Source organism: Hyla sarda, chromosome 9 (assembly GCF_029499605.1).
Source record: "Hyla sarda isolate aHylSar1 chromosome 9, aHylSar1.hap1, whole genome shotgun sequence".
Taxonomy (NCBI): Eukaryota; Metazoa; Chordata; class Amphibia; order Anura; family Hylidae; genus Hyla; species Hyla sarda.
The window spans coordinates 65,644,701-65,672,333 of record NC_079197.1 but is presented as its reverse complement, the minus strand read 5'-3'; the positions used below and the strand labels follow the sequence as shown (position 1 = coordinate 65,672,333).

The 27,633-nt window shown below is 43.8% G+C and overlaps 1 protein-coding gene across 12 annotated transcripts in view; it reads left to right on the top strand.

The window, feature by feature from the left end:
• The window catches only part of DRP2 (dystrophin related protein 2), a 1,527,660-nt gene that overhangs the window by 151,197 nt on the left and 1,348,830 nt on the right, over nucleotides 1-27,633 (top strand). For 6 of the 12 annotated variants that reach the window (XR_008847731.1, XM_056539136.1, XM_056539133.1 and 3 more), the window contains one exon: nucleotides 2,037-2,084. The gene's annotated coding sequence lies outside the window, so the exon portion shown is untranslated. Of the gene's footprint in view, nucleotides 1-2,036; nucleotides 2,085-18,912; nucleotides 18,967-27,633 lie in introns of all 12 variants that reach the window. The other 6 variants (XM_056539144.1, XM_056539134.1, XM_056539137.1 and 3 more) reach the window with 3 other exon arrangements.

Genomic DNA, 27,633 nt, shown 5'->3' with positions numbered 1-27,633 from the left:
CATACAGGGGACTCATCATCACTACTAGATGATGAGGAGGACGATGAAGAACACAAATATGTAGGATCTTCATCGTCTCCACTGGCAGATTCGGGGTCGGAGGCTAAAAAAGCGTAAATCTCCGTGGCCGAAAATGCCCAGCGAGCCATCGCCTTTTTTCTACAGTGACGGGGGGAGGGGCGGTGGCGGGGGGGGGGAGGGTGTGTGTGGGTGGGGGGGCGAGGAAGTATGTAGTGTGGTGCTTGGTGTAATACTTTATATAACGGTGTGTGATTATCACTCACACACCGTTATAATGGGGGAAAAAAATGCTGCGGCCAAAAAAAGAGGGGTGGCGCATGCAGCGCCCTGAACCCCTAATAGGTCCCGGATGACACTGATCACTGGACCCTAGGGGCCTATTAGGGGGTCAGGTGGGGCGGGGGGGGGGGGGTTTAACTTTTATGTTACTTTCACTTTCAGTTTACCTACCTTTCCCTAAGGGACACACTTTCCCTTCACTAGGGGACATTCGTCTTCTGTGAGGGGACTCTGGAGCACAGAGGGGGGTCCCGGTCCTCTTCAAACAGCTTTGCCCGCTGACTGAACTCAGCGAGCGCGCAAGGCTGCGTGAGAGGTCCGTTAACCCCTGCCCCGCTGCTATTGGCCGGACGATTGCCGGCCAATAGCAGCGTTGCTGGGGCGGTGGCAGTATTGTCACTGCTCCCAGCAACCGAAGGTGATTGGCGGTGTATCGTACACTGCTGATCACCTTCTTTTTGCGGGTCATCGGGTCACAAGTGACCCGAATACCCGGAATCGGAGCAGATCGCTTGCGTGATTTTGCAAGCGATCTGTGACGATCGCCGATATGTGGGGGTCCCAGGACCCCCCTCTGCATTTGCCCTGGATCCCTGCTGAAGGATTTCAGCAGAGATCCGTTTCCGATCTCCGCCGGGTGAGCGGCGGATACCAGGAAAAGACTATGACGTATGCATACGTCTTGGGTCCTTAAGATCTAGGGTGTGATGACGTATGCATACGTCATGGGTCCTTAAGGGGTTAAAGCAACAAGGAACTCTCCAATACTGCCGGTCCAATTTAAGAAATTGCACTTATTTACGGACTTATCAGCTGCAACTATGGCCAGACTAAAATAATTTGGCCAGGGAACCTGTATACTCTGTGAACAGGGGGTGATGTATAAACGGGGTTCCCTGTAAAGCTCATAATCACTTACGGGAGAAAATATGTTGCATCTACCCCACAACAGTTAACGTCCCTATGCCAAGAAAGGGACTTAATCGCAGCTAGCCAAGATGATACAGCACTGGCCCAGGACCACCCACCTTATTTTAGAACTGAGTGGGTTAGGGTTCCAGGAAGGAACCCTTGCATTAAAATAACAGGCCCAGGACTGAACTCCATTTGGTAGACCATTAAGGTCAGAAGATAAAATGATGCAAATCGGACAAAACAAAATTAGTCGCAAATAACTGGTTTGAAGTTTTGAAGTATTGTTTGCCGGATTAGCCAACATAGTATTATTTGGGAAATCCCAAATTCCCTCTATAGAGCATGAAGAGTATGCTCAAACCAATTTTGAATAACCTGACGTTAAAAGGAATAAAATTGTTTAACCATGTTAGATGTGATAGATTACTTGAAAATACTCTACCAGTTAAAGAATGAATCCAGTTAGAAAGACAGCACCGGTCCCAGCTCCTATGCTCGTGACCATCTGGGTAACCAGTCCAGAATCACAACAGCCGTAAGGTATAGATCACAGCAAGAAGAAAGCGGACTCCCATATGTAAAGAAGGCTGTGGTCTTTATTTAGGTCATCAGCAGTGCACTGCTGATGACCTAAATAAAGACCACAGCCTTCTTTACATATGGGAGTCTGCTTTCTTCTTGCTGTGACCTATACCTTACGGATACTCTAGCAGTTATCTATAACTTCCTGCCTAACTTATTTTCTTTCTCCTTTCCTATTCTAACTGTAAATTTTTTTTCTTCTCTTTGGCACCTGATCCTTTCATTTATTTGAATACAAGAAGTACATGGGACAGAACCTCTCCTGCGGGCGGGACCCCATCTAGACGGTCAGTATACATTTTCTTATACATGAGGGAGTGGAGGCTCACCCTCTCTGCGCAACTGCAAAAACAAGGAGAATACATGTAGCAATATAACGCTAAAAATGTTTTTCACAAAATGTAAGGGGATTAAATTTCCCTTATAAACGTTCTTTACTGACTAAAGAAGTCCGTATTCACCAGGTGTCATATGCTGTATCCAAGAGACACACCTGAATAATAACAACTTACACAGACTTAAGCTTAAAACATACTCAACAGTATTCTCCTCTTCAGCAGTGCACAAGAGAGGGGGAGTATCCACTTTAATACAAGATTCAATTACATTTAATCTTAGGCAACCAATAATAGATAAGGAAGGCAGGTATGTCATACTTCAGTGTTTGATTAATGGTAACCCATACACATTGGCTTCAGTTTATAGCTCCAATATAAAGCAACATAGTTTTATCAAAAGGATATTAAAATTAATTACAAACATAAGACAGGGGCTATTAACTATGGTGGGCGACTTTAATATGGCTCAATGGTCCTCTATGGATACAACCACTTTGAGTTTATCTACAGAACCCTCTCCATGTGTCAGAACCCTCAGCTCTTACCACATGTACGACCCCTGGAGAATTCAACACCCCGGCGAACATGATTTAACTTTTTACTCCCCCCGCCATAAAATGTACTCCAGAATTTATTACTTTTTAATAGACTGCCTTCACCTACATCAAGTAGATACTACATTAATAGGGGACATAACATGGTCAGATCATAGCCCAATAACACTAACCTTAACAGAAAAAAATCAGCGTGCATATGATTCAATATGGCGTTTAAATGAAGTAGTCCTTCAACAACCTGACTACATGTCAGCCACCGAAGAAGCTGTACGTAATTACTTCAATACTAATGATAATGGCCAAGTGTCAGACAGCACGCTGTGGTGCGCCCATAAAGCGTACATTCGGGGACACTTTATTAAACAATCCACACATTTCAAAACAAAAAATAAAAAGGAGATTCTAGAAATTCAACAAAAATTGGGGAGCTTGCATAACTTTAAACAAAACAAAATATGACCCTAAAATAGCCAAAGAAATTTCAGCTCTCACTACCCAACTACACGAAATACAAAATTACAAGTTTGAGTTAACATTACGTAAAACACGATTGTCCATTTATTGGCATGGAAACTGTCCGAGTAAGCTCTTGGCAAAGCAAATCCAAAACCAACAGTCTAGATCCCACATTCATTATATTTGTAACGAAAAGGGGGAAAAAATAGTAGACCCGAAAGCTATCTCTAATGTCTTGGCAGAATATTATAAACACTTGTATAATTTGACAACCCTGCCTCACTACAACCTAGTCCCGAAAAAATCGATGCATTCCTAGATGATCTAGAGCTCCCTCGGGCGACAACAGAACAACTAAATTTCCTTTCCATGCCAATAACCCAGCTGAGATAATAATAACCATGAAAACATTAAAATCACAAAAAATCACCTGGCCCGGATGGGTTGTCAAACGCATATTAAAAACTTCATAATCTTCTTCTTGCACCCAACTTGGCCAAAGTGTTTAATGAAACCATCTCACAAGGAAATTCTTGCCCGAGATGTTGAAAGCTTAAATAATAACCCTTCCAAAACCAGGTAAAACTCCTGACACACCCCAAAACTTTAGGCCAATTGCATTACTAAATACAGACCTAAAAATGTATGCTTCTATACTAGCCAAAAGATTGAACAGTATCCTTCCCCCATTAATTGCTAACGACCAAGTAGGGTTTGTTACAGGTCGACAGACTTTAGATAGTACCTGAAGATTTATAAACATAATATCAGTCTTAGGGCACCGTTGAACGCCTTCCCTGCTCCTTACATTGGATGCGAAAAAGGCGTTCGACTGTGTACACTGGGGGTACCTGGAACGGGTATTAGCAAAGTTTGGGTTGGGAGAAAAATTTGGAAAAGCAATTATGGCTATGTACTCTCACCCAACAGCTAATGTTTTTATCTCTGGGGTAACCTCTAGGGAATTTGGCGTCTCGGTGCCCCTTATCCACACTGGTATTTGCTTTGGCAATGGAACCCCTTGCCCAGTGCATCCGAGATGCCAAGGATATTAAAGGAGTATTAATTGGTAATATAGAACACTGTATTGGCCTTTACGCGGATGATATAATTTTGTCCCTTACATCTCCGGTTCAGTCACTAGGGAGCATTTCCCGAATCCTCCAGAGATTTGGGGAAAAAAGCTACTACAAAATCAATTCAAATAAATCACAGATTTTAAGCATCAGCATTAAGCCCGATCTTAAACAGCACCTCCAAAAACTGTATCCATATAAATGGTCGGATGGGAGTATCCAATACTTGGGAATTGTTCTTACTTCTCCAATATCCAAACTAGTACCGATCAACTACACAAAACTATTCTCCATACTATCTAGTGACATTACCAAATTTTCTAAATTCTCAACATCTTGGATTGGAAGAATGGCAGTTATCGAAATGATGATACTGCCTAAAGTTCTTTACTTATTCTGTAATCTCCCCACACTGGTTCCAAAATACAGGATTCAGGCTTTACAGCATCTTATGATGCAGTTTATATGGAAAAATCAAAAATCCACAGTCCCCTCCCAGCTACTGTTACGCCGAGCGCTCCGGGTCCCCGCTCCTCCCCGGAGCGCTCGCTTCACCTCCTCCGCTGCAGCGCCCCGGTCACGTCCTCTGACCCGGGGCGCTGCGATCCTGCTGCTAGCCGGGATGCGATTCGCGATGCGGGTAGCGCCCGCTCGCGATGCGCACCCCGGCTCTCCTACCTGACTCGCTCCCCGTCTGTTCTGTCCCGGCGCGCGCGGCCCCGCTCCCTAGGGCGCGCGCGCGCCGGGTCTCTGCGATTTAAAGGGCCACTGCGCCGCTGATTGGCGCAGTGGTTCCAATTAGAGTTATCACCTGTGCACTCCCTATATTACCTCACTTCCCTTGCACTCCCTTGCCGGATCTTGTTGCCTTAGTGCCAGTGAAAGCGTTCCTTGTGTGTCCCTTGCCAGTGTTTCCAGACCTTCTGCCGTTGCCCCTGACTACGATCCTTGCTGCCTGCCCCGACCTTCTGCTACGTCCGACCTTGCTTCTGCCTACTCCCTTGTACCGCGCCTATCTTCAGCAGCCAGAGAGGTGAGCCGTTGCTAGTGGATACGACCTGGTCACTACCGCCGCAGCAAGACCATCCCGCTTTGCGGCGGGCTCTGGTGAAAACCAGTAGTGGCTTAGAACCGGTCCACTAGCACGGTCCACGCCAATCCCTCTCTGGCACAGAGGGTCCACTACCTGCCAGCCGGCATCGTGACAGTAGATCCGGCCATGGATCCCGCTGAAGTTCCTCTGCCAGTTGTCGCTGACCTCACCACGGTGGTCGCCCAGCAGTCACAACAGATTGCGCAACAAGGCCAACAGCTGTCTCAACTGACCGTTATGCTACAACAGTTGCTACCACAGCTTCAGCAGTCATCTCCTCCGCCAGCTCCTGCACCTCCTCCGCAGCGAGTGGCCGCTCCTGGGATACGCTTATCCTTGCCGGATAAGTTTGATGGGGACTCTAAGTTTTGCCGTGGCTTCCTTTCCCAATGTTCCCTGCATCTGGAGATGATGTCGGACCTGTTTCCCACTGAAAGGTCTAAGGTGGCTTTCGTAGTCAGTCTTCTGTCCGGAAAAGCCCTGTCATGGGCCACACCGCTCTGGGACCGCAATGACCCCGTCACTGCCTCAGTACACTCCTTCTTCTCGGAAATCCGAAGTGTCTTTGAGGAACCTGCCCGAGCCTCTTCTGCTGAGACTGCCCTGTTGAACCTGGTCCAGGGTAATTCTTCCGTTGGCGAGTATGCCGTACAATTCCGTACACTTGCTTCAGAATTGTCCTGGAATAATGAGGCCCTCTGCGCGACCTTCAAAAAAGGCCTATCCAGCAACATTAAAGATGTTCTGGCCGCACGAGAAATTCCTGCTAATCTACATGAACTTATTCACCTAGCCACTCGCATTGACATGCGTTTTTCTGAAAGGCGTCAGGAACTCCGCCAAGATATGGACTCTGTTCGCACGAGGCGTTTCGTCTCCTCGGCTCCTCTCTCCTCTGGTCCCCTGCAATCTGTTCCTGTGCCTCCCGCCGTGGAGGCTATGCAGGTCGACCGGTCTCGCCTGACACCTCAAGAGAGGACACGACGCCGTATGGAGAACCTCTGCCTGTACTGTGCTAGTACCGAACACTTCCTGAGGGATTGTCCTATCCGTCCTCCCCGCCTGGAAAGACGTACGCTGACTCCGCACAAAGGTGAGACAGTCCTTGATGTCTACTCTGCTTCTCCACGTCTTACTGTGCCAGTGCGGATGTCTGCTTCTGCCTTCTCCTTCTCTACAGTGGCCTTCTTGGACTCTGGTTCTGCAGGAAATTTTATTTTGGCCTCTCTCGTCAACAGGTTCAACATCCCAGTGACCAGTCTCGCCAGACCCCTCTACATCAATTGTGTAAATAATGAAAGATTGGACTGTACCATACGTTTCCGCACGGAGCCCCTTCTTATGAGCATCGGATCTCATCATGAGAGGATTGAACTTTTGGTCCTCCCCAATTGCACCTCGGAGATTCTCCTTGGACTTCCCTGGCTTCAACTTCATTCCCCAACCCTGGATTGGTCCACTGGGGAGATCAAGAGTTGGGGGTCCTCTTGTTCCAAGAACTGTCTAAAACCGGTTCCCAGTAACCCTTGCCGTAACTCTGTGGTTCCTCCAGTAACCGGTCTCCCCAAGGCCTATATGGACTTCGCGGATGTTTTCTGCAAAAAACAAGCTGAGACTCTACCTCCTCACAGGCCTTATGATTGCCCTATCGACCTCCTCCCGGGTACTACTCCACCCCGGGGCAGAATTTATCCTCTCTCTGCCCCAGAGACTCTTGCCATGTCCGAATACGTCCAGGAGAATCTAAAAAGGGGCTTTATCCGTAAATCCTCCTCTCCTGCCGGAGCCGGATTTTTCTTTGTCTCCAAAAAAGATGGCTCCCTACGTCCTTGCATTGACTACCGCGGTCTTAATAAAATCACGGTTAAGAACCGCTACCCCTTACCCCTCATCTCTGAACTCTTTGATCGCCTCCAAGGTGCCCACATCTTCACTAAATTGGACTTAAGAGGCGCCTATAACCTCATCCGCATCAGAGAGGGGGACGAGTGGAAAACGGCATTTAACACCAGAGATGGACACTTTGAGTATCTGGTCATGCCCTTTGGACTGTGCAATGCCCCTGCCGTCTTCCAAGACTTTGTCAATGAAATTTTTCGTGATCTATTATACTCCTGTGTTGTGGTATATCTGGACGATATCCTAATTTTTTCTGCCAATCTAGAGGAACACCGCCGGCATGTCCGTATGGTTCTTCAGAGACTTCGTGACAACCAACTCTATGCCAAAATTGAGAAATGTCTGTTTGAATGCCAATCTCTTCCTTTTCTAGGATATTTGGTCTCTGGCCAGGGACTACAGATGGATCCAGACAAACTCTCTGCCGTCTTAAATTGGCCACGCCCCTCCGGACTCCGTGCTATCCAACGCTTTTTGGGGTTCGCCAATTATTACAGGCAATTTATTCCACATTTTTCTACCATTGTGGCTCCTATCGTGGCTTTAACCAAGAAAAATGCTGATCCCAAGTCCTGGCCTCCTCAAGCAGAAGACTCCTTTAAACAACTCAAGTCTGCCTTTTCTTCGGCTCCCGTGCTCTCCAGACCTGACCCTTCCAAACCCTTCCTATTGGAGGTTGATGCCTCCTCAGTAGGAGCTGGAGCTGTTCTTCTACAAAAAAATCCTTCCGGGCATGCTGTCACTTGTGGTTTTTTCTCTAGGACCTTCTCTCCAGCGGAGAGGAACTACTCCATCGGGGATCGAGAACTTCTAGCCATTAAATTAGCACTTGAGGAATGGAGGCATCTGCTGGAGGGATCAAGATTTCCTGTTATTATCTACACCGACCACAAGAACCTCTCCTACCTCCAGTCGGCCCAACGGCTGAATCCTCGCCAGGCCCGGTGGTCTCTGTTCTTTGCCCGATTTAATTTTGAGATTCACTTTCGTCCTGCCGATAAGAACATTAGAGCCGATGCTCTCTCTCGTTCCTCGGATGCCTCAGAAGTTGATCTCCCTCCGCAACACATCATTCCACCTGACTGCCTGATCTCCACTTCTCCTGCCTCCATCAGACAGACTCCTCCAGGAAAGACCTTTGTTTCTCCACGCCAACGCCTCGGAATCCTCAAATGGGGTCACTCCTCCCATCTCGCAGGTCATGCGGGCATCAAGAAATCTGTGCAACTCATCTCCCGCTTCTATTGGTGGCCAACTCTGGAGACGGATGTTGGGGACTTTGTGCGAGCCTGCACTATCTGTGCCCGGGATAAGACTCCTCGCCAGAAGCCCGCTGGTTTTCTTCATCCTCTGCCTGTCCCCGAACAGCCTTGGTCTCTGATTGGTATGGATTTTATTACTGATTTACCCCCTTCCCGTGGCAACACCGTTATTTGGGTGGTCGTTGATCGATTCTCCAAAATGGCACATTTCATTCCTCTTCCTGGTCTTCCTTCTGCGCCTCAGTTGGCTAAACAATTTTTTGTACACATTTTTCGTCTTCACGGGTTGCCTACGCAGATTGTCTCGGATAGAGGGGTCCAATTCGTGTCTAAATTCTGGAGAGCTCTCTGTAAACAACTCAAGATTAAATTAAATTTTTCCTCTGCATATCATCCCCAGTCCAATGGACAAGTAGAAAGAATTAACCAGATCCTGGGTGATTATTTGCGACATTTTGTTTCCTCCCGCCAGGATGACTGGGCAGATCTCCTTCCATGGGCCGAATTCTCGTATAACTTCAGGGTCTCTGAATCTTCCTCCAAATCCCCATTTTTCGTGGTGTACGGCCGTCACCCTCTTCCCCCCCTCCCTACCCCCTTGCCCTCTGGTCTGCCCGCTGTGGATGAAATTTCTCGTGACCTTTCCATTATATGGAGAGAGACCCAAAATTCTCTCTTACAGGCTTCTTCACGCATGAAGAGGTTCGCGGATAAGAAAAGAAGAGCTCCCCCCGTTTTTTCCCCTGGAGACAAGGTATGGCTCTCCGCTAAATATGTCCGCTTCCGTGTCCCTAGCTACAAGTTGGGACCACGCTATCTTGGTCCTTTCAAAATTCTGTGTCAAATTAATCCTGTCTCTTATAAACTTCTTCTTCCTCCTTCTCTTCGTATCCCTAATGCCTTTCACGTCTCTCTTCTCAAACCACTCATCCTCAACCGTTTTTCTCCCAAATCTGTTCCTCCCACTCCTGTTTCCGGCTCCTCGGACGTCTTCTCGGTCAAGGAGATTTTGGCTGCCAAAAAGGTCAGAGGAAAAAATTTTTTTTTAGTAGACTGGGAGGGTTGTGGTCCTGAAGAGAGATCCTGGGAACCTGAGGACAACATCCTTGACAAAAGTCTGCTCCTCAGGTTCTCAGGCTCCAAGAAGAGGGGGAGACCCAAGGGGGGGGGTACTGTTACGCCGAGCGCTCCGGGTCCCCGCTCCTCCCCGGAGCGCTCGCTTCACCTCCTCCGCTGCAGCGCCCCGGTCACGTCCTCTGACCCGGGGCGCTGCGATCCTGCTGCTAGCCGGGATGCGATTCGCGATGCGGGTAGCGCCCGCTCGCGATGCGCACCCCGGCTCTCCTACCTGACTCGCTCCCCGTCTGTTCTGTCCCGGCGCGCGCGGCCCCGCTCCCTAGGGCGCGCGCGCGCCGGGTCTCTGCGATTTAAAGGGCCACTGCGCCGCTGATTGGCGCAGTGGTTCCAATTAGAGTTATCACCTGTGCACTCCCTATATTACCTCACTTCCCTTGCACTCCCTTGCCGGATCTTGTTGCCTTAGTGCCAGTGAAAGCGTTCCTTGTGTGTCCCTTGCCAGTGTTTCCAGACCTTCTGCCGTTGCCCCTGACTACGATCCTTGCTGCCTGCCCCGACCTTCTGCTACGTCCGACCTTGCTTCTGCCTACTCCCTTGTACCGCGCCTATCTTCAGCAGCCAGAGAGGTGAGCCGTTGCTAGTGGATACGACCTGGTCACTACCGCCGCAGCAAGACCATCCCGCTTTGCGGCGGGCTCTGGTGAAAACCAGTAGTGGCTTAGAACCGGTCCACTAGCACGGTCCACGCCAATCCCTCTCTGGCACAGAGGGTCCACTACCTGCCAGCCGGCATCGTGACAGCTACTATGCCTCCCGAGTAACAGATGTGGACTAGGCTGCCTGACCAATACAGATATTATTGGGCAACATTACTAGACCAACTAAAAGCATGGTGGATTAATGATCAAACAAAACTATGGGTCAATATGGAATCCTTATTGGTATCCACCCCCTCCCTCCCTATAGCCCTCTGGAACTCCCTTTTAACCAATATAACATCATATAATCACATTCCAACAATTAAAGCAGCACTTAAAACCTGGACTCTCCCTTTAGTTAGAAATCATATACTTACCCTTGGATTAGGAGACATACCTCTTGAAACACTTCAAACACAGATTCCCAATACTAACTTTTTATTATGAAAAAAAAAACAGGCCCTACGGAATTACTCAGATATAGCAGATACAGAGGGAAGAATGTTACCATTTGTAAAAATTGCCCAGAAATTAGCTCTTTCATCTACAGAACTTTATAAATACCATCAGTTAAGACACTTTATCACTACTGTGCAGATCCCTTTTAATAGACCTAAATCACAATACAGCGCTTATTTCTCTAATCTGGGCATGAAACAAGGGGACATTTCGAGGGCTTACCATGCTTTGTTACTGTTTTTAGGGACTTGGTTTCCCCCCCCCCCCCCTTTTTGCTTTTTGGTTTGTACCTGATTTTGATCATTTTAACATGAGCTAGTAAAAGCTAAGTTTTATCCTTTCTCTACCCTGTGAGCTGGATCCCTGCTCTTCACATGGTTCATGCTTTGTTACCCTTGACAAATCTACCAAGTTGCTGCGGCAAATGGGAGCATGAATTAGGGAAATCTTTTTCAATCGAACAGTGGACATATGCATTTACCCTAAGTTCTAGAGTATCACACAACGCAACCCATTTGGAAACCACAAAAAAAAATTATATACAGGTGGTACCTAACACCACAGAAACCTTCGAAAATGTTCCCTGGCCACTCCGATATTTGTTGGCGCTGTAGCAATCAAGAAGGAACTATGCTTCATGTATGGTGGGAATGTGAGGTTATTGTGACGCTCTGGAACAGGGTTACATAGTTATATAGTTAGTACGGTAGAAAAAAGACATATGTCCATCAATTTCAACCAGGGAATTGAAGGGTAGGGGTGTGGCGCGATATTGGGGAAGGGATGGGATTTTATATTTCTTCATAAGCATTAATGTTATTTTGTTCCAGAAATGTATCTTATCCTGTTTTAAAGCTGTTAATTTTTCCTGCTGTGACCAGTTCCTGAGGTAGACTGTTCCATAAGTTCACAGTTCTCATGGTAAAGAAGGCGTGTCGCCCCTTGAGACTAAACTTTTTCTTCTCCAGACGGAGGGAGTGCCCCCTCGTCCTTTGGGGGGGTTTAACCTGGAACAGTTTTTCTCCATATTTTTTGTATGGGCCATTAATATACTTATATACGTTTATCATATCCCCCCTTAAACGTCTCTTCTCAAGACGAAACAATTGTAACTCCTTTAATAGCTCCTCATAGCTAAGATGTTCCATGCCCCATATTAGTTTAGTCGCGCGTCTCTGCACCCTTTCCAGCTCCACAGTGTCCCTTTTATGTACAGGCGACCAAAACTGAACAGCATATTCCAGGTGAGGCCGTACCAATGCTTTATAAAGGGGGAGTATAATATCTTGTGTACGATAACGGGTCACACCCTTCCCTGGGGCCCAGAAGTGGCTCTACTTCACTTAAACCTTGATGAGATCGCCCCTACGGACCTCACCATTATAGTACACGTTTCTTAGGTAAGAAAAGGAGGAATAGCCATCAGGCACTGCTACAGCCTATACATATATCTCTACCAGTCCGTGTATATGGAAGACTTTCTATGCCAGGTGTGATGGCATGCTGCTGGGCTGGACTCAGTGAGAGGTGCGGCTTCAGTAGAACAAATGTGCATATGATCCAATATAAGAAACTCTTAAGATCAAGGAATGAATCGCACTCACCACGTTCGAAGTCCCGATCAAATAGAATATTTTATTCCATAGATAATGGTGCAAACTTTACAGGATGATGTTAATCCATAAAGCGGGTAGTGAGAGCAGCCACTCTCAGATGCAGGGGCACACAGGTGGCAACTAATTTTGCGTCAGCTGATGCTTCTTCCGGCCAGGTGTGTGCGTCTCCTCCCAGTGGGGTTTAGTTTTCCATTTTTTATACATCCTGTCACTGCTTGAGATAGACTGTGACCTTAATGATGACTTTTTGCTGCTGAAAATTACCTGGGTGTGAATTGTGATACACTGCGATACCGGACTGTGTGAACATCAGCATAAGACACCCTGCAGGTCGGCACTTTATTATTCTCAGCAGTTGCAAGTGACACAATTTTTGCTTTTCTAAAAACCTGTGAACTCTGGTGTGAATCAATATACAATATATGACTGCTAAAGTGAAATATACACCTGAGGTATCCCTCTCCTGCCCACGCTATAGGTGTTGCTCAGCGTGATATGCTAAAAATACAATAAGTGTGCTATAATCTACAGCAGTTGGCGGCCAAATCTTTATCTTGTCTCAAAGACATTTTTTTTGTGCACACTTTTGTTATTCACTATAGTTCAATTGCTTTGTGTGAATATTTTTTTCATCATTTTCTTCGTCAATATTTTTTTTAAATGGAGAAATAAAAGTGACGTTTTATTATTATTATTATTATTATTATTATTATCTCACTGCTTCATCAGTGCTTACTAAAAATTTGAGTGAGAATATCTTCCATACAACTGTGTTATACACGCATCAGTGCAATATATTCTTTAGTGGTAAATCAATGTTTATTGCATAGGAAACACAAAATCAAAAACACAAATGTCACCAATAAACAACATCGGCAATAGAAAAGTAAGGCAAGGGTAAACAGCCGCCGCCTATATGGACATCAATCCCAGACTATACGGTATCAAGCGGCAAAAACATACCCCAATATCAATTCACAAAAAAAAGTAAAGACAGGAGTAGGCGGGAAAGAAGACCAAAAGTAGAACAGAAAAACAAGAAGAAGCACAAACCAGGGAAGAAAAGACAAGGGAAAGGGAGCAAGGAGGGGAAGGCGGATAAGGGAGGACACGGGGAAGGGGGGGGGGGGGATAAGGGTAAGGGATAAGGGAATCAGTGAAGCTGACAGTGAATCAGATAAGCCAGCGGGAGAACTCGGTGGACTCTCTAAAAGCATCCCAGGAGCACCACATACCGCAGAACACCTCATTGGCATCCCGGTCTAGAGCGACCAGCTCTTCCATCCTACGAAACCTGTTGAGTGCCTCCACAAACTCCAGCCTGGAAGGACCCACAGTGGACTTCCAATGACGTGGAATCACAGTTCGAGCTGCACTCAAGAAGTGACGTAATAGACCGCTTTTAGCACGGGGAATGGAAGAGGGATATAAGGACAGGAGAGCAAGGGTGGGTGAAAGGACAACAGACTCAGCAGAGATCCAGTTGAAAAGGTCAAACACTGCATCTCAAAACGTCTTAATAAGGGGGCATCCCCACCAGATATGAAGGTAAGTGTCCAATGCTCCGTTACAGCCCCAGCACACCGCCGATGCTGAAGGGAACATCACGTGGATCCTGTCAGGGCATCTGTACCACCGTGAGAGGATCTTAAAGTTCCGCTCCTGAGACCGGGAGGACAAGGAAGTTTTATGGGTGAGGAGAAACAACTTAGAAACATCAGCGTCTGAAAGTTTAATATTCAAGTCAGACTCCCACTTCGACAGGTAGGGAGGCTTAACGGGAGTCTCCATCTCCATTCACAGCGCTCCGAATATCACTGAAATTGTATGAAAAGGGGAGAGGAGAGTACACACAACTGTTCAAATAGGGTAAGCTGTCTATGAAGCTGGGGCCTGGGGTGTAGGGAGAGATAAAAATGACGAAGACGTCCGTACAAGACGTCTTTATTGCCACTCAAAAATATTTCCGGTGGGCTGGACTTCCCGGAATATGCAGATAAGCATCCTGCAGGTCGATGGATGCCATGTAATTGTCTTGCTGGATATCCAGAATTGAAGATCTTATGGATTCCATCTTTAATCTCTTTTTCACAAAGTACTTGTTTAGATAGGATAAATCTATTACAAGCCTCCAGTTTTCTGCTGACTTTGGATCGGGAAAAAGAGGTGAATAAAAACAGTCTCCTTTTTCTGCTTCCGGAACTTCTTCCAAGGATTTCTTGAGAATTAATTGATGGACCAAGTCAGCTACTACTTTTGAAACTTTACTGATCATGATTCTGTTTGGAGTTTTTTTTTTTTTTTTTTTTTTTTTTAACTCCAGCGAATACCCTTTTTTTTTTATCACCCAGGCATCTGAAGATGTCCTGGACCAGATATCCACAAAAGCTTGAAGCCTGGCTCCCACGGCTTGGTCCTGAGGCCTGGCATAATTCGTCTTTACTTTTGGGGTAAAGGGTTTCTTCTTAGTGGCAGAGGATTCCTGCTTCTTTCTATACTGATGTCTACCATCAAATTGATGAAAATTCCCCCTCCTTCTGAATGCGCTCCTATAATGCCCTCTGAAGAATGTTCCTTGTCTCCTTTTGTGGTAAGGAAAATCTACCCCTTTATCCTCATGTAGGGACTTGAGGATCTCCTTTTAGTTATGACCCAAACATGGATGAAGGGCTGAAGGGAAGGGAGACAAAATGATTTTTGGATGGTATGTCACCTGTCAAGCTTTTGATCAATAAGGCTCTTCTTGTGGCGTTGGATAATGCCAATGCCCTGGAAGAAAACTTCATGACATCCAAAGGGACATCACACAGGAATTCAGATGCAGATTTCATGATGGATACCTTTTTCCAACAATTCTTTTCGTGACATACCGTCACTAATATTTCTTGATAGTTCTGACAGCCAAATATGAAGAGCTCTTGCCACCGGCAAGGAGGCTGTTGACACTTTCGCAGCTGCCACTGCTTTCGCAGCTGCCTTTCTTTCCATCGGATCCGTTAGCATTTTGAATTCATCAGATTGAAAAATTGATCTGGCCAAACAAGCTGCTGGCAAATATACTTTTGGCAGGTTTTCCCACTCCCAATCATATGCCGCTGGTGAAATCCTATAAGTGGAATGCAATCTGGTTCCTGGATCAGTTCTCGTCTCTAGTTTAGACCAGTCCTTATGGAACCATTCTATTAATAATGTATGAGGCAGTAGAATCCTATCCTGAGAAGGGGCAAAATAAAAGAGCTGATCTTTCTGCATCTTTGTAGAGACACCTTCCCCACTTTTGAGGACGTCTTTAACCGCCATCAAGAGATACTGAACTTTATCTTTGTTCAGGAGATATAAATCTTCTGAAATCTTGCCCTCTTCAAATTCTGAGCTGCCCGACTCCATGATTGAGCTTGATGATGCAGAGGGTGTAGAGGACACATCCCTATGAGAAGTTTTACGCTTTTTCCCCTTAAAGGAGGCTTTCATTTCAGTAAAGGTGGAGCATAATTAATTCTTCAGCCATCCCAGAAGTACATTAGGTTTCATAGGGGTAGCCGCTTGAGTGGGGATAATACACAGAACTACACAAGTCGTCTTCCCAGTCATCCGGAAGCAACAGTTGACACTTGACACAAGGCCGGTGTCTAGATTTTCTAGACCTTTTCCCTCCTGTATGAGACATCTGAGAGGGACAAACAGAAAGGCATAATAAGCAGGGGCTTACACGCTTAAAGAAAAAAAATATATAAATAAAAGTTTGAAAGCATTATAAATAATTAGTGCGATCCCACTAAAGAACATCTGTTTATAAACAGGAGATGTCATGAAAGACATCAGACTGGAGAATAAACAGAAAAAAATCAGAAGCACTGATTTAATAATTAAACAGAGAGGGAACCGCATTCAGAAGAAAAAGTACCTCCGCTGTCTGAGAGACCTGCTGCCCTGGCTGAGCGCAGGTTCCAAATGGCAGAGCGGGCATTAATCTTCAGCCACCCCCTGTGCATGCTCAGTGCCCCGAAGCCCATCCATGGCGCCTGCGCACTAGGCAGATCAACGGCATCTTAGTACACTCACCTCCGCTGGCGGGCCAGCGAAAGACGTGCTGACACCGAAAGCGATCCCCACTTGCGCAGACAACTTATGCCCACCGAACAGAAAAAACAGACCTCTCAGCGTGAGTCTTGGACATCGCGGTCTCAAGCCGGGAGGAAGAACTGGTCAAAAGGAGATACTAGGGAAGCTCCCAGTAAAACATGGGACAGCCGAGAAGACTAGGGAAGCCCCCCGTATACAGTCACAAACTTCCCCCTAGTGACCTCAGATGCCTGAAGTATGGGGACCTTGCTTCTGCTTCAGTCTTCTGAGAATACACGTGTTTGAGGTTTTCTGAGGGCTTTATGCACTAGGGTACAGCTGGGGTTAATTTGTGTAATTAATTGATTTGCTTTTGCATTTACTGCTAGATCAGGGCTTCTATTCCGGGTCAGGGAGAATCCTTTAATCCATGTGTGCCGCCATAGGACAACTAGGAAATATGGATTACTTACTGGTAATCTTCTTTTTATGAGCCCATGACAGCACCCCTGGAGAGGACCACAGCACAGGAAACCTGAGGATATAAAAATGGTACACACATCTTCGCAGCTCCAGTTAAACAAAAAGTACTCCAAACAAATTAGGACCAGACTTAAATATATAATTGAAAAGAGAGGTCCTGCAGTTCGCTTACCCTTCTGGCGGTGGTGACTGCTAACAGAAAAACCATCTTAAGGGATAGCAATAGAATCTATAGGCTTGAATGGTGGGCCTGAAAGGACATCTAGTGCTAAAGTTAAACTCCAGGGAGGGACCACTGGTCTCTGAGGAGGATTGAGCTTCATCGCCCCTGAAATAAAACATTTAATTAACAGGTGATCGACCAACTTGAAATAAAAAAAATTAACGAAGGGCAGAAACTTGGAACTTTAGAGTACTAGGTATAAGACCCAACTCTAATCTCTTCTGGAGAAAATTTGGTACTAGGGGAATATTTGGTTCTTCTAAAGGATCTATGAAACTTTCAAGCCCTTAGATAAATGGAAGACTTTACCTCCTTTCTACTGGCCAAAAGAGTGTCTGTGAAACCCCCCGGAAAGGATACGGGATAAGATGTCTGATCACGGGGGTGTCTGACCGCTGCAACCCTCCTGCAATCTCCGGGCTGGCATCGCAGAATTCTGAACACGGAAGCTTGGACCTTCTGTGTTCATGAAGTCATGCCATGCCCCTTCCATTCAAGTATATAGTAGGGGGCATGGCAGCTGGAATATAGCCATTGCCTCCTCCCATAGACATGAATAGAGGGGTTTCAAAGTGTGCAGCTCTACAGTTGGTTAAATAAGGGAGGTCTGAGGTTAACTGTAGCACTGGATACCCAAAGGGCCTAAAGTGAAAACAAATTATAAAAAAAAAGGGGTACAGTCCTTAAGAGCTTCCTATTTGGGATGATCTGGAAGAATGAGAGGATAAGACAGAAAGAGAATTAGGGAAAGAAAGAAACTATTGGGGGTAGATATACAAGTTGAATCCAATCAAACTTATATAAAACAATATATTTAATTAGATAAAAATGTAAATATGACTATAAAATAAGCTTTCAGGAGCTAACCCTAGACCCCTTGCAGCTGCTTGCTGTAATTCTCATATAGTAGATAAAGGAATAACATCAGTAATAAACAATAAAATGCCAGTACTGTAAGGACACAAATGTTTTAACAAAGTAAGAAATGTCACTTCATATATACTCTTAGATGCTGCACAATCCACTATATATACATGTATGAGGTATCCCAGTGCAGCGCATTCAACTTCACAAAGTTCCTGTTGGGAGAAATGTATTCCTAAAGCATTATATGGTGCCGTTCTATAGGCTAATACAGTTCCTGTGGATGAAAATGTTCTTATAGAAAAGATACTATATCACACTGGGTATTGTGTGCCGACCATAATGCTTCTATGAAGCTGGAAATGTCCTCTGCTCCTGTGTAGTAAAAGTATCGATGTGGTGCTGTGCAACTCTCACCAGTTCCTGGTGGCGGTCCCATGGCCCACTCACACTTACCCGCTATGGCTCCAGCCCGCTCCTGTGACCGCTGTCTGGTTAGCAGCCGCAGGCGAGCCCGGGGAGGGAGAGGTCTGCAAATGTGGTCTGGGTCTCTGTGTGAGCAGCTCTGCTCCTGGCAGCGTACTCGTGTGCTATGCGTGCCAAGTCTCGGCTGCCAGAGGTCTCATATTTATGATAGTATGGTTCTTTCTGCTCTGTTGTAATGGTAGCGTGGCTCTTGCCTTGCAGTTATAAGTACTGGATATTTAGAATACAAAATTCAAAGGCTAGATGATTTCAGGGAAGTACTCCTTTCCTCAGTAGCTTAAACATATAAAGGGAGTATTACTTTTTTATATAATGCCGAACGTTCTAAGTAAGAGGTGGAGTACTGGATTAGAAAAGGAAAAGAAGTAGGAAAGATGGGAAAGTGGATATTATGGATAATATATATGATTTCAATTGTCTAGATCACAAATGGGAAAATATTCTAATTATTTTTTTTGTAAAATAGGGATAGGAAGAAACAACCAAAAGAGATCAGGAAAAATAAATGTATCAGGCGGTAGTAAGTATAGTATATAAGAAAGATCATGAATAGACAAGGGGGATAATAATTAATAGACGTAATGGATATTGTAGGTAATCGTAGATCTCAAGAATGTAATGGAAATGAAAAGTAGTGATGAATAATAAATGATTCTGAATAGTGGATGCATTACATATACAGGTATTTCTGAACATAATGGATATTGTTGGAAATTGTGGATAGCATGAATATAATGGTACTAAAAAGTAGTAATAAATAATAAATGTGGTAAATACAGTATATATAATCCATATTATATTAGTAACCCTAATTTGATTACAATTATATGTAAAACATACATTAAAAAATACACACACACACACACACACACACACACACACACACACACACACATATATATATATATATATATATATATATATATATATATTATGTATATGTGTAATTGTGTAAAAATATATTCATTAGTGTATGGTTCTATGTGCAAATAATTTATATATGTGCAGAATTAATATGTAAATATATTGAACAACTATAGTTATAATTGGATAACTGAAATTGATCATATAAAAAGTTAGTGCAAGATTTTATGTAAAATTGTGTACAGAATCAGTTATATTTATGTGTGAAAATTAATTAAATCTTCAAAAATTTTGTATAGTATATGCAAAAAAGTTAAAAACAGTGATAAATATAATTGGGGATTTTCCTATTCCTATGACGGAAAATCTGGATTTTATGAAAGACAGGAGGCTCGCATTGCATATCTTTCTTTACTGGATAATCAAATAGCAGTAACATTAAAACGTATATGTAACAAGAAAAAACTTGTTTGAACATAGGAGTAGTGGAGCAGGTGAGACAACCAGGTGTGCTAGGTAGGAGTTAGCCAATAGGAGTCCAGGTTAGTCTATAAAAGGATCTGCATTCTGGAAATATCCCTCTTTCTTTACGGTAAACTCCATAAGTCTCTGCAGATGGAACTATAGAATTCGAACTTGTACATCCTTCGACAGGTGAAAAGATGGATGGAGATCAGCGAAGAATCTGGAGAAGCATTTGGCTGGTGAAAGAAACAAGAATCCAATACAAATACAAGTAGAACAGGAAACTGCATGCTCCTTGCCGATTAGTAAGCTGAAATAAAGAGAAAATTCATTATAGGGTTGGGTAGGGAGGGATAATGCTCGCCTCCTGTCTTTCATAAAATCCAGATTTTCCGTCATAGGAATAGGAAAATCCCCAATTTTATGTCAAGGCAGGAGGCTCGCATTGCAAGTTTAAAGCTTAATAACTATATAATCATAAATATACATACTATTAAAATAGATTCATAGATATATGGGGATCAGGTCGAAAATAAAAGGTTTTAAACGTAGATTCCGATGACCAATTGGCTGCTTTGAGTAGGTCTGATAGTGAGCCTCCCGACTGTATGAGTTTAGTCGAGATAGCACCTCGATTTGAATGAGCGCCAAATAAGGCTATATCTATATTGGCTAGGACCATGCATTGTCTAACCCATCTGGCCAGAGTAGCGGAGGAAACAGGTAAGTGAGGCTTACAATAAGAGATGAGTAATTGAGAAGCAGACGGGTTTCTAAGATTTTGGGTTCTAGATTCATATGATTGAAGGCATTGGACCACACAAAGTTTATTATTATGAGGAAAAGATGGGTAGAAAACTTGATGAAGATTGGTTTTGGTACGTCTGAATACGTGAAATAAGACACCCTGAGGAGAGTATTGTTTACGGGAAATGTCTAAAGCTTTAACATCCGAAACTCTTTTAATGGAAATTAAGCAAAGAAGTACAGTAAGTTTAAAAGATAATAATTTAAGGGAAAGAGAATCATTATCATCCCAGGATAAGAAGAGATTAAGGATCAAATTAACATCCCAGGTGGAAGAATATCTAGGGCAGGGGGGACGTTTAAAACGGATCCCTTTAAGAAGTTTGCAAACAATAGGATGTTTACCAATAGAGACCGCATCAATAGGAGAATGAAAGGATGAAATAGCGGAGCGATAGAGATTCAACGTCCGATAGGCTTTGCCTTCATCAAAAGCAGCAGAAAGGTAGTTTAGAATGTGGGGAAGAGGGGCATGAACGGGATCCAGATTCCGTTTACTGCACCAATCAGCCCAAAGTTTCCAGGCTGATCGGTAAGCAGTTCTGGTGCCCGGAGCCCAGACTTCTGCCAATATGCTTCTAGTTGTTTGAGAAATCTCTGAGTCAAAGAGTTCTGACCTGAGATTAACCACGCAACTAGAGGAAGTTGATGTGATACAATCAACGGGTGTGGATTCTGTAATGGATCCAAGAGTAAATGTGGAAACTGTGGAAGAGTTCTGGGGAAATCTATTAGCATCCTGAGAACATGAGGGAACCAGGATTGGGAAGTCCACCATGGAGTGATCAGAACTAATGTGGATTTTTGAATTGACGTCTGGAGAAGTACTGTGGGAATCAGTGAAAACGGTGGAAACGCATAAAGAGTTTCCTTTGGCCAAAATTGAAGAAGAGCATCTACCCCTATTGCTAGAGGGTCGTGGCGCCAACTGAAAAAGAGAGGAAGTTGGTGGTTGAGCCGAGATGCAAAGAGGTCTAGATAAAGAGGACCCCAGAGATGATTTATTTGAAGGAAAACTGATGGATCTAGTTTCCAGTCGCTGGAGTCTGTGAGGTATCTGGAATTCCAGTCCGCAACAGTGTTGGAGAGACCTGGAATATATTCCGCTCTGAGAACAATGTTTCTGTCTAAACAAAAATGCCAAAGTTTCTTGGCAATATTGGCAAGAGATTTTGAAGTTGTTCCTCAGAGTCGATTGATGTATTGGACAGCAGAGATATTGTCCAAACGAAGGAGAATACAACAATCTGAATAGTCTTTCGCAAAACTCTGAAGAGCTAGGAAACCTGCTAACAGTTCCAGACAGTTGATGTGTAGTGAAGTCTCCAATGGGGACCATTTGCCCCCTGTGGATAAGTGACCACATCGAGCTCCCCAACCGATCAGACTGGCGTCTGATTCCAATATCAAATCTGGGTTGGAATGAAATATCGTTTTGCCATTCCATTCTTGAATGTGATGAAGCCACCATAGAAGTTCTTCCTTGGCTTCTGCGGATAACCGAATTTCGTCTGAATATAGTAAACCTTCTCTCAAGTGTTTGATCTTCAGGCGTTGAAGAGCTCTGTAATGTAACGGAGCTGGAAAGATCGCCTGAATGGAGGCTGAGAGGAGACCCACAATCCGAGCTATGGCTCGTAAGGAAATTAGGTTCTTGTTCAATATAGAATGAATCTCTCTCCTTATTGTTTTCAATTTTTTGGAAGGAAAACTCAGAAGAGAGGTGTGAGTATTGATGACAAACCCAAGAAATTCCAATTCTTTTTTCGGAACAAGAATGGATTTGTCGTAATTGATAAGGAAACCTAAGGAATCTAGGAGAGAGAGTGTCCAGTTCATATGAAGGTAAGCCATCGAAAGAGAATTGGCCATGATGAGGATGTCGTCTAAGTATATAATTAAACGTACACCTCGGGCTCGAAGAATGGAAGTTATTGGTTTCATCAATTTGGTGAAGCACCAAGGGGCTGAAGATAGGCCGAATGGAAGGCAGTTGAATTGCCATTTGATGTTGTTCCAAATGAATTGGAGATAAATCTGGGAATCCGGGTGAATGGGAACGGTAAGATAAGCATCTTTGAGATCTATTTTTACCAACCAATCGTCCGGTAATAAAAGATCTCTGAGAAGATGGATGCCTTCCATCTTGAAGTGTTGATATCGAACAAAATTGTTTAATGTTCTTAGATTGATGACAGGTCTGAATCCTCCATCTTTTTTCTTTACAAGGAATAGATTGCTGATGAAACCTGTCGAAGACATAGGTACTTGGAATATAGCTTTTTTGGAACATAGTTCCAGAATTTCTGAATTCACTAGGTCTAGATCTACTTTGGAGAATTGTATCGGGTGAGGAGGGAGATTTTGAAAGGGGGACAGATGAACTCTATCTGGTATCCTAATACTGTGTTCAGGATCCATTGATCGGAGGAGATTGTCTCCCAACTTTGGAAAAAATGAAGGAGACGACCTCCTACTGGTAGATGGGAAGAAATTGGAATAAGGTGATTTACCTGAAGGTCTGGAACGGGTGACACCCCTTTGTCCTCGGGTCCTCCATGGTCTTCCACGGTATGGGAAGAAGGGGTTAGGTTGGGCTGTAGGCATAGGGTAGTTTCTGTCCTGTTGGAAGGAGCCTCTTTGTTGACCTCTGAACTGGGCACGGCCGGAAAAACGGCTCCTGCTTCTTCCGGCCCTGGTAAAAACCTTACTACTAAAGACTTTAAGTGAAGTCTGAGCTTTGTCCAATGAAGAGAATAATCCAACATATTTGGATATCTCTTTAATAAATTGATCACCAAATAAAAAATTATCTTTAGGGTTGGAGGATTCATTGGAAGCTAAGTAAGCTAGTTGTGGATCCAATTTAGTTAAAATTGCTCTCCTCCTTTCCGTACAAAAAGATTGGTTAACATTACCAAATATACACATGAGGCGTTGAGTCCAGCCTCTCATGGTGGGGATATCTAAAGGAGTGCCAGCTACCGCTGCATTCTCAGTGAGGTCAAGGAGTTTTGCAATGGGACCCAGAAGATCCATTAACCTATCCTGACACAGCTTAAAGCTGCGATCAATGCCTTTTTTGGGATTCTTTCCCGATTTTTGCAGATATTTAACAAGGATAGGGTCTAGTTCAGGAGTGGAAGTGGATGCTTCCGAGATGGAAGGTCTAGGACATTCAGCCCGTAATTTATTACGTGTTTTGTTATCCAATGCTTTCTTAAGCCATAGGGCAATACATTTATCAATCTGGGGATTAGGTGTCCAATCTCCTGATCTGGGGTGGATAATCTGAGCAGGATTAAAGAAAGGGACACCAAAACTATCCAAGACATTGGATTCTACAGTATTAGAGTCCTCAGAAATATGGTCATTATAATTAGAATCATCTTCCTCTATAAAATTGGGATCATAAGAGGAATCTTCTATATCAGAGAATTCCAAATTATCCGAAATCTCAATGTCATCATAGACATTATTTTGATTGGACTGGCTCTGGGAAGAGGCGTTATTAACCCGATTCACATTTTGCTCCTCTCGGGTAGAGGGTAAGTGATGCACTGGATTGGCATCTGAAGTATGGCTACTCGTGTGAGGGAAACCTGTATCATAATCTTGACCTTCATTACTAAAATGAGCTTTTTTGGGTTTACTATGGGGAAGGTCGTTAGGATTTACATGCCTCTTTTTTGATGAACATTTTTTAGGGAGGTCTTTATTAATTAATACCTCATACTGGTGGAATTTGTGAGCCATCATTTGGGACACAGTAGTCGCTACAGATTTAGCCATTGACTCGTGCATAGCGGACGTGGTATTATTAACAGCGGACTGTATAGACCTGTTCATGGACTGGTCAATAAGCTCCTGAATCTGGTCCTTTGATAAGGCAGAGTTCTGGGGTTGTTCTGAGGACATAATAATGGTAGTAGTAAAATTATATATTATAGTATGTAATGGGAAAGGAGGAAGCTGGTAATTATAGGGTTAATATCTATATCCACTGAGAATTATATTAGTGAATTAAAGACTATTAGCACTTTAGGGAGAATAATATAATAATAATGTCCTTAAAAGGACAGTGAGGAATAGCAAGCTACTTATATGTGAAACAGGGTAGAAGTGCTGAGAAGAGGCTGCTGCCGTGAGGAGACGCTTCAGTGTGAGAAGAATTTGACTAGCGGCGGGAAGATCAGCTGAGAACCAGCTGACCTGATGACAAAACGAAGAGGGAGAGAGCCACGCATGCGCGTAAGCTTGAGTAATGGCGGCGCCGGACAGACCACGGCGCCGCCGAGAGAGCGGTTGCCGGAGCGCAAATGAAATGACCGGAGGCCGAACAGAAGAACAGAAAGTAGAGGGATGACGGTAGTGAAAGCTAAGAGAGTAAAAGTGTTTTAAACAAACAAAGGGTGGACGCACAGGTATCGCAGGTAGCGCTACAAGCCGAGGAAGGAATATACAAACTATAGGGAAATAGTGAGTATACAAAACCTATCTAATTCTAATATCACATTTATTCTATAATGCACAAATATTAACGATATATGAGCTATAAAATAGTGAAGTATACTTATCCTTCAGAGCAGTAAAGAAAGAGGGATATTTCCAGAATGCAGATCCTTTTATAGACTAACCTGGACTCCTATTGGCTAACTCCTACCTAGCACACCTGGTTGTCTCACCTGCTCCACTACTCCTATGTTCAAACAAGTTTTTTCTTGTTACATATACGTTTTAATGTTACTGCTATTTGATTATCCAGTAAAGAAAGATATGCAATGCGAGCCTCCTGCCTTGACATAAAATAATAATTCTATGGTAAAGGTATTAAGAGATTTATAGAACAATATGGATAAAGGGAATTCATCTAATTGAGAAGGGCATACAGAGGTTGAAAAAAACAGAAATTATGTCTATCTGGTGCTGCGGGACCCACAGCCAGGGGGGCTTAAGACCTGGGCACGCACAGGCGCTGTGACAGCCTAGCTCTGTTCCTGGTATGATCAAAGAGTCCCCCTGAAATTACAGGATACCAAACAGCTCAAATCCTGCATTCAAAACCCTTGGTTCGATAGTCTCAAAAGCTAACATTTTTCGTGTATCTGCACATGACCTTTCATTGTTCAGTGAAATGGTTACCTGAGGCTAAGTGTAGCTCTTGGGTTTATTGCATGTTAGGAGCACTTGGAAGTTTTGTTGTGTAGATGTAGCTAAACACTGAAGAATTTAGGCGATGGCCGCAGCAGATGGAATCTCTACCTCGTAATACCTCTGATGGAGATCCCTAATGTGAACATAACGTAAATGTTTAAGTGCAAAAGGACTGAACTTATATGGCTTGTTTGGAAGGGTTACCAAAAGAAAGTCTCTTCCTTCTAAAATGAATAGCAGCACACGTTTGCAAAGTTGCACCTTAACAAACCACCACATTCCGGAGATTTGGCCATAGTTCACAGTAACATAGTTCAGAGGGTTGAAAAAAGTCCATCCATCTAAGTTTTCTTTTTTCTAAACTAAATACACTGGTGCCTAGTTCTGTACACAGCATTCTATGTGATTTGTATAGTGGTATATTATTTTCTTATCTATGCCCCTTTTGATGTCCCCATACTTTTAATTGCTTTGGTAGTAGCTGCCTGACACTGGTTGCTACATTGAAATGTACTTTTGTTTTAGACTCCTAAGTCCTTTTCCTTGTGAGTAGTCCCCTTTACTTTGCCATTTAGAACACTATCCCAGCCTGGATTTTTCCTCCCTATGTGTATAATTGTACTTTCCAGCCCAAGCCTCCAACCTATCTAGATCCTATTTTAACAGTGCTCTGTCCTCTATTGTGTTAACTGCTTTCCACAGTTTATTATCATCAAAAAGATTGATACTTTACTATGCAATCCCCCTACAAGGTCATTAATTAATTCATTTAAAAGAATAGGTCCCAAAACTGACCCTTATGGGACCTCACTAGTAACAGTGACCGAGGATGTACCATTAATAACCATCCTCTGTTTCCTATAAATACAGCCATATACAAAGTGTCACATTTGGTGAAAACCAAATGCAGCATATCAGCACAGACACTTTGTGGTGGTGGAAGGGTCATGACTTGGACTTGCTTTGAAGCCACAGGACCTGGACACCATGCAGTCATTGAGTCAATCATGAGCTCCTCTGTATACCAAAAAATGTAAAGCCAGAGTCAAAATGTAAAGTCAAAGTCAAGGCCATCTATCCAGCATCCTGATAGACAAATCCCTAGAATTCAAAAGGGTGTTTTTTTTCTTATGATTGTATATATTGGGATATTTTCCCACTAAATGTAAACATAAGATGTGATGTGAACTCATAAGTGGAATTACGTAGGTACTACACATTTGCAGAATGCTTTTACAGGAAGCCCCTTCTCTTGTAAAAACCACTAAATGTTGTTCTACCTTCCCTTAGGGTAGGGTCACACATAGTGCATCAGCAGCGTAATTTGAAGCTGCGGATGCACTACTGACCATCCCTAGAGTGAACCATCTGCATTTCCCATGTGTCCTGCATTGTCTGCTCATAGCAGCAATCTGCCGCTACGAGCAGACACACAGAGATCCTGGAGTCGAGAGTAGCGCGCATGTGCAGTGTACCAAAAACCATTTGACAAAAACAGTGTGAGCTTTGCAGCTTTTAACTTTGAGTTTCACTTTGTGCCAATTGGCATCAAAACTGCATGTCAAATTACAAGAACCGTGCCACAACCACAATGTGTGAACAAACCCTTAACCTCTTAAGGACCAAGGGTTTTTCTGTTTTTGCACTTTCGTTCTTTCCTCCTTACATTTTAAAAATCATAACCCTTTCAATTTTGTACCTAAACAACCATATGAGGGCTTTTTTTTTTTTTGCGCTAACAATTCTACTTTGTATTGACATCAGTCATTTTACCCAAAAATCTACAGCAAAAGGAAAAAAAATCATTGTATGACAAAATGAAGAAAAAACGCCATTTTGTAAATTTTGGGGGCTTCCGTTTCTATGCAGTACATTTTTTTTCGGTAAAAATGACACT